The sequence below is a fragment of the Callospermophilus lateralis genome, unplaced genomic scaffold, assembly GCF_048772815.1.
Source record: "Callospermophilus lateralis isolate mCalLat2 unplaced genomic scaffold, mCalLat2.hap1 Scaffold_190, whole genome shotgun sequence".
In the NCBI taxonomy this organism is placed as follows: Eukaryota; Metazoa; Chordata; class Mammalia; order Rodentia; family Sciuridae; genus Callospermophilus; species Callospermophilus lateralis.
The window spans coordinates 1,343,835-1,351,468 of record NW_027512918.1 but is presented as its reverse complement, the minus strand read 5'-3'; the positions used below and the strand labels follow the sequence as shown (position 1 = coordinate 1,351,468).

Below are 7,634 nucleotides of genomic sequence, written 5' to 3'. Positions count from 1 at the left end.
GAGCCTGGGCTTGGCAACCCCCGCCGGCCCCCACCGAGCGGAGCTCTGCTTCCTCCTCGCCACATCCCTGAGGGAAGCGCCGCCTCTGCTCCCGGCTTCTCCGCCCGCCCGCTTCTTCCTGGCCGGACCGACCCCGCGGCGCTCCACCCCAGTGGCTGGAGGAGCAGCTCTCCAGCCAGCCTTTGCAGCCCCTCTTCCATTTTCCCTTTTCCACCCGGCCTCTCAGGATCTCCCTGGCCGGGCGCTGAGGTGAGGGAAGAGGCTGGGGTCGCCACGGCAAAGATTCCTGCTGCCACCCCCCTGCGGGGGTGGCCGGGGTTCCCGGCTGGGGGGGCACCGTTCTGGGTGAGGCATCCACCATGGTGAGGCCCCTGAGCCGCTGCCCCCGCCCCCCCCCCCCCCGCCGCCGCTGTCTGCTGCCCCTCGGTGCTGCTGCTACTACCCCGCCTGCTGTTGCTGCTCCATCTCTGGATCGGATCACGGTGAGGGAAAGATGAGCGAGGAGACGGCGACTTCTGACAACGATAATAGTTATGCACCAGTGCGAGCTATGGTGATGACCCGAGATGACTCAAGTGGTGGATGGTTACCCCTTGGAGGGAGTGGACTAAGCAGCGTCACTGTCTTCAAAGTCCCTCATCAAGAAGAGAATGGCTGTGGCTGACTTTTTTATCCGTGGAGAGCGACTCAGGGACAAAATGGTGGTTTTGGAATGTATGCTTAAAAAAGACCTTATTTATAATAAGGTCACTCCAACATTTCACCACTGGAAGATTGATGACAAGAAATTTGGCCTTACCTTTCAAAGTCCTGCTGTTGCTAGGGCTTTTGATAGAGGCATTCGAAGAGCCATCGAGGATATTTCTCAAGGATGCCCAGCATTGAAAAATGAAGCTGAAGGAGCTGATGACTTACAAATAACATTTGGACAGCCAGGCCTAGACATTCAGAGCAGAAGTGTGGAATATGTACAGCGGCAAATACCCAAGGAATGTGGAAGCTTAAAGACCCAAAACAGGGTCCCTTTGAAATCAATCAGACATGTCAGCTTTCAAGATGAGGATGAGATTGTCAGAATAAACCCTCGAGATATCTTAATACATCGGTATGCAGACTACAGACATCCTGACATGTGGAAAAATGACTTGGAGAGAGATGATACTGACTCCAATATTCACTTTCCTAAACCAGACAGTAAAAAGTCAGACTATCTCTACTCTTGTGGGGATGAGACTAAGTTAAGTTCACTCAAAGACTCTGTGGTATTTAAGACACAGCCTTCTTCCTCATTAAAAATTAAGAAGTCAAAATGAAGAAAAGAGGATGGTGAACGTTCTCGCTGCGTATACTGCCAGGAAAGGTTTAATCATGAAGAAAATGTCAGGGGAAAATGTCAGGATGCTCCAGATCCTATTAAAAGATGCATATATCAAGTTAGTTGTATGCTCTGTGCACAGAGCATGTTGTATCATTGTATGTCAGACTCAGAGGGAGATTTTTCTGATCCCTGTTCATGTGACACTAGTGATGACAAGTTCTGCTTACGATGGTTAGCCCTGGTAGCTTTGTCTTTCATTGTACCATGTATGTGCTGCTACGTCCCTTTGAGAATGTGCCATCGCTGTGGTGAGGCGTGTGGGTGCTGTGGTGGGAAACATAAAGCTGCTGGATGAAATGATCCAGTGCCAAAAGGAGCTTAAAATCTTTGTTTCCAGGAATTAGCTAACTTGGTTTTGTGGAAGCTTTTGGCAAGCAATATGGAATCTTGTCTGGTATCACTGGGGCCACACGTGAAAGAAGCAGAACTCATCAGTTCTTGGCATTTCACAGATGCTAGCCATGCATTTTTTTCCTTGAGTGCATGGCATGTTTCATTACAGGTTGTAGAGTATTTGCAGAAGGAAATCATTTTTGGCTATTGACTATAAAAAGTCAGCATAAATATGATCCATCAAAAAGGGATTAATTTTTGGCATTTTTGTATATTTATGCATTAGGTGATGGGAATTTAAAGGTTTGAATTCATGAACTAAAAATAAAAATGCACTAGGGGACAGTTGATTTCAATCTAAGAAAAGTTAACACTTGGGAATTATAAGAAGTAAAATAAGTGCAACTAAATCATTTATTAGTTGTTTTTCTGAAAGCAGTTTTATGTATAAATAACAAAATGTTTATATTTAACTAAATGTAAGGTATGAATTATTACATATTAAACCTTTCTTGCCCTTCCTAATTCTGAAGTAGATACACATTTATCTACTGTCACATTCCATATATTTTAAATATTTAACTCATTAGTTAATAACATTTTTATTCCATGTGAATGATTGATATTTTCATCCTTGTTTATCTTTGGCTACAATTTATATTGAGTTATATCTGTACATTCTGGTAATCTAAAAACCTTTAAGATATTCTAATAGCCTTGTGTGACCAACATTTTTTTAAAGTACAGATGTAATTATCTAATGTTCTGATGGGAACTTAACCCTTATTTTTATATAAAAAGAGACTGAGTAAACAGAAAATTTAAGGGTTTTGGTTGTTTTGTTTTTTTGTGGTATTCAACCAGCAAGTTGTTTTCTTTCAGAGTTTCCTCCTTCAAAAAATAATATTGCAAAAACAAACGTTTTACAAGGCAAAAAGTGTAAATGCATAGTTGGTGTAAAACAGTTTCCTCTTGAAATCTCCATTTATTGTTCTGCTACACCGAAATATGTTCAGCTGCATTACTAATGTTTTAGCTTACTCCTCAGTACTTACAATTCATATAACACTGATCTTTCTCAGCTATATTTTTTTTTATTTAAACTGGCTGAAAACAAAATTATTTTGTTAAAATGTATGCTAATGTATCCCAGGAAAGTATTTAATCCAACATCATTGTGAATGAAATATCTTGTAGATATAAATTTTATTTATTTTGCAGAACATTGTATTACTGCTGTTTAATTTACAAAGTAGTAGGATATGTGTTCCAACATACCATTTTAAAATACCATGGGGTCATTTTTTTTAAACATCAAAACTAACCAAATGAGGAATTCTTTAAGAACATTCCCTTACAGTAATAAAGTTGAGACGTGTGCCTTTTTTTTTTTTTTTTTTAATTAATGGCTCGAAGTACTAGAGGTGATAGAAATTAAAATCACACTACCATTTGAAACTCATTTTCTATGCAGGTTTTAAATGTCATTTATATCTCATTTGTTTTACATATCAAACTTAAGCTTGTGTTAGCATTCTTCTTTTGCTCCCTTTGAAACTGAACAATGTATATAACACTATCTTGTCTGTAAAATACTTTTTTTTAAAAAAAGAAAGCATTTATATTTATATGACAGCTTGAACTGACAACATTGTGTACATAGATCATCTTGAAGTATTATTTCACATTGAAAAGAAGAAAATTATATTGTTAACTGTAGATGTTATGAAGAAGAGGTTATTTCTAGTTTTGTACTAAAAATCAATTGGATGAACTAAATCCAAAACATGACACTGTAGCAGCAGTTTTAAGTCTTATTTTTACTGTTTATATATTTGAATGCTGCTACACCTGGTGATCTTCATCCCTGAAGTTTACAGCTAAACTTGGTTTCCTAGAATAGACTGTTAACTTTCAAAATTCCTTTTTATGGATGAAATGGAAATAATGGTTCTCTTTTTGAATGAATTTTCATATTTGTAAGTACTGAATTTTTAATTCAGGTTTGAGCGAGGTGTGAATGACTGAAGAAAATAACTTGCTAGCTATATAGAAAAATGCTGTGGAAATGAACTGTGTATATACTTCTGGGAAGAACAAATTTAATTCATTTCTTCTGTTAAGCACTAATCAGTATAGTGCAACTCCTGGTTCTGTACTGTATTTTATATGCAACATATATGCTTTAATATTTTAATGTTTGTGCATTAATATTTTCAATTTGTTTAACCACTTTGCTGCAAAGATTTTACCGTCCCATCCCTGTTTTTTCCTTTACAGTTTTAAACAAGTTTCTTCATTAAAAACTATATGATGAAAAAAAAAGACTGAGTACACTCTCCAGGAAAGTACATAGACTGCAGACAATGACTGAGATTGAGGAAGAACAAGTAGCTATCATTAAAGGAGCAACAGCAATGCTGAGCTGGCCTCTGCATACTGCCTTCTGGTACTTGTGACACAATAAGCTGACTATTGATTTTCTTATGTATCTTCCAATTTGGATTTGGGCCAGTTCAAACCAAGAAGTCTATCATAGTCACTGCCATAGTTGAAATCTCGATCGTCCTTCAAAGGCCCATGTGGTAAAGCTACTGGAAGGGATTCTGGTTACCTCAGAACCAGAAGAAAAGTGAAACAAAATCAAATAGAAAATGAGAAGGAGGAAAATGAAGAAGAAGCAAGACAATGTCACTACTCCAAAAAAGAAAGAGAAAAATAAACTCTTTAAATTAACTTAAAAGACTTCCTTACATGCTCTGGATTTGTCAAGTCTTATACCAGAGCCCACTGACGTAAAGAAAGGAATAATACAAATTGATATTTAAAAAGCTATTTCTTTTCCCCACTCCAAAGGCATTCTGGCTCTGCTGGAAACTGAGCCTAGATTCTGTCACTTGCACTAACTTCCAAACCTGGGTCTGTGTGACTTCTCAGAGAATGAGCTATAATTTTATGCTGTCTAATTCCTGATAATTTAGTTGGGTATTTGGTAGCAGTTAAGTGAAATTTCCCCCAAAACTATCCTAAAACACCTTTATAAAATATCTAAGGAAGTAGAGGAAAGGGACCAAGAGGTGAGAGACAGGGAGGGAGAGGGGAAGTACTGGAGAGTAATATTGGCCAAATTATATTGTAATATTGTGTACATGTATGAATGTTTAACAATAATCCATTATGTACAACTGTAATACATGGATACAAAATGTGGAAAAAAATCAAAGAAAAGGACTGTCACATACACAATAAGATGTAAAGATATGGAGGTAGAATATTTTGAAACATGGCAGAAGTCCTATATAACTATGGCAATGATGATCAAATGGTCATAATTATTCCTGCAATTGATGAATGATATGAAGTCAAACAAATATAAGTCTAATAAAATAAAACCATAGTGCTAAGATTTTTAATTTAAGATGATAATATAAGGAACAAAGCAAAAATGGGGAAAAAATTAAATAGGCCATTTTAATTAAACACTCCAGAAAACCTGATTTTAGAATCTCATCCATTCTATAAATATGGCTTCTTGTTAATAATTTAGTCTTAACAGTTCCCAGCCATGGGCTTTAGGGAGCACAGTTTAACAATCCACTTGTGATGGTTATAAATTCCTCAAGGAACACGAAGTTAAATAGTCACTGGCGACTCAATATGTAAGTTAATCTTTAAAACATCATTGTCTTGACATTCTCTCGTTTTAACCTGACTTTGGAACTCTCTGAAAACCTCAGGTGGCTCTTCTCTAGAGACAGAACTCCTTAAGGCACCAGATTTGTGAAAGTCTCTATGCTCCATCCATGTGTATCCCTAATAAATCTTGACTTGAGTGATGGGTTCCCATTGCAGCTTTCGCAGGCCTTCACCTGTCCTGAAGGGCAGGGCATCATAGTGAGATGAGGCTGAAGAAAACCAATTAATACCTGTGGAAAACAAGAACTCCCATACAATCTCCAGAGAACCAGGCAGTACAGAGGTGTCTATAACTGGTGTTTAACATGTGGGCAAAGTACATGTAATGGAACACGAGGACAAAAGTGGCCAATTAGCCATCTGCTAAGGAGCAAATAGAGAAGGAGTTTGTTCTCCAGGAGAGAACTGGGAAGAGTTAGGTAACATGGTAAGATCTAGCCAATAGTGCTGAGGTCCAGAGCAGAGCACAGTCCTCATGTGACATGTAAGGCTGAAGGAGGAACAAGCTCACTCCTGTCCTGCAGAGTGGGAACACTTCCCAACTTAGAATAAGGCTAAAATGTCATGGACTGCAATGGTGGCCTTGGTTCACTCAGGCCACCAGAAACCCACAGAAGCAGGAGAATTTCCATGCCATAGGCTGATGGGTCAGAATGATGTTCAGCCCCCTGAGTAACCCAGCTTAAGTCCTACTAGATAGAAGACTTCAGTAGGAGAGGATGAAACTCAGAGTTCCCTTTGCCTCACTGAACCTGTGGGTGAATGGCACAGTGGGTATAGTCTCTTAGGTCCTAGGAGCAACACTATTACTGACCTGTAGATGCTTTTACTTTGAACCCCATTCTGTGGCTTCTTTTAGAAATACACCAGTAAGTTGGTATCTGATGTTTTAATAGCCTGAAGGAACCTATTCATCCTTTAAATTTAATCATTATTCAGACAATTGTAACACGTGAGTTTTTTCATGTTTGGACCCCTCCTAAATAGGAATTCATCTAGCACTCAACCACATCTCACAGTCATTGTTATTGTTCAGGTGGTTTTCATGGCAGATTCTGTTGCCTTCAAATGCATAAAAGTGACAGTTACTCCTGGGGCTTGTCTGGACATCTTCAAACTTCAAGGTTTTTAGTCCATGAAACATTTAAAGAGCACTTGTAGAAGAGGTCTGATTCCTGGTGGTCATTTTCTGGTACGATTCAAAAAATGCTTGCATCAAAACATGTGGAAAAGAAATAAGTAGCCCTGAGGAAACTCCAAGAGACACAATGAGGAACTTTCTTTATGAATAGCTCAGGAGGACACCCAGGGGCAGAGATGGAAAAAGGCAGACATTGATGAGAGACCCAAGAAGCAACTGCAAAGAATCAGACTCTAAAAGTAAAATAAGATTGAGGAACACATTAATGGTTTATTTTGCTTATATTTCCCTGTCTCCAAAAATCACTCCAGCAATATTTACAATCACTCCGTGCTTTCTTCAAACTGGACTGATGATGATCCCCATGGCAACTTTGGGAGCCATTGTAGCACTATCCCCCTCCAGCCTGGATCCTGAATGATGAGGTAGGAAAAAACTCCCATATCTACTGATGCTTACAGACTCTACTATAAGTGGAATATAAGCTTTCATTGATTTAGCTGTTGAGACAGGGTGCATTCTGTTGTGTTGTTGTTGATGGCAGGAATGTCTCTTGTCCTGCCAAATACATTTATACCTCCCACTTTGGCACCTGATATTTCTTCTCCTCCAAGATATTCACTGGCAAGACAGGAAGATGGTGGGTCAGAGCTAGGCAGCAGCCCTCAACTGCTGACAACCACCAAGCATTTAGACAGTGCCACTCCATAGCATGAAGCAGTGAAAAAACAACTGACCAGGCAGGTGGGTGACAGAGTAAACACTCTAAAATTCAATATGGAATAGCTTGAGACTTAGAGACCTGGAATTTGTTTACCAGAGTAAAAAATAAGGACAGAATTCCTTGACCTTGAATCCTGACCAGGTAGGCTTCGGAGCCTGAGGGGTGTAACAGAGAGTGAGAGGTAGATGAAAAGCCCATAAGGTTATTTGCTTAACACTGGTTGAAACAAAAGCAGAATGAGTTAGCACAGCACCAGGGCCAGCAAAGACCGTAAAGATCACAAAGCTTAGCCCAAACTGTAGGCTGAATGCTCTGCCAGGCAGGGCAGCCATTTTGTAGTCTACAGTTAGCTAGGCTCCCTA

The 7,634-nt window shown here is 39.3% G+C and overlaps 1 pseudogene; it reads left to right on the top strand.

The window, feature by feature from the left end:
- Positions 1 to 493: 493 nt before the first annotated feature.
- LOC143410314 (sprouty-related, EVH1 domain-containing protein 1 pseudogene) lies at positions 494 to 1,732 on the top strand (annotated as a pseudogene).
- The last annotated feature ends 5,902 nt before the right edge of the window (positions 1,733 to 7,634 follow it).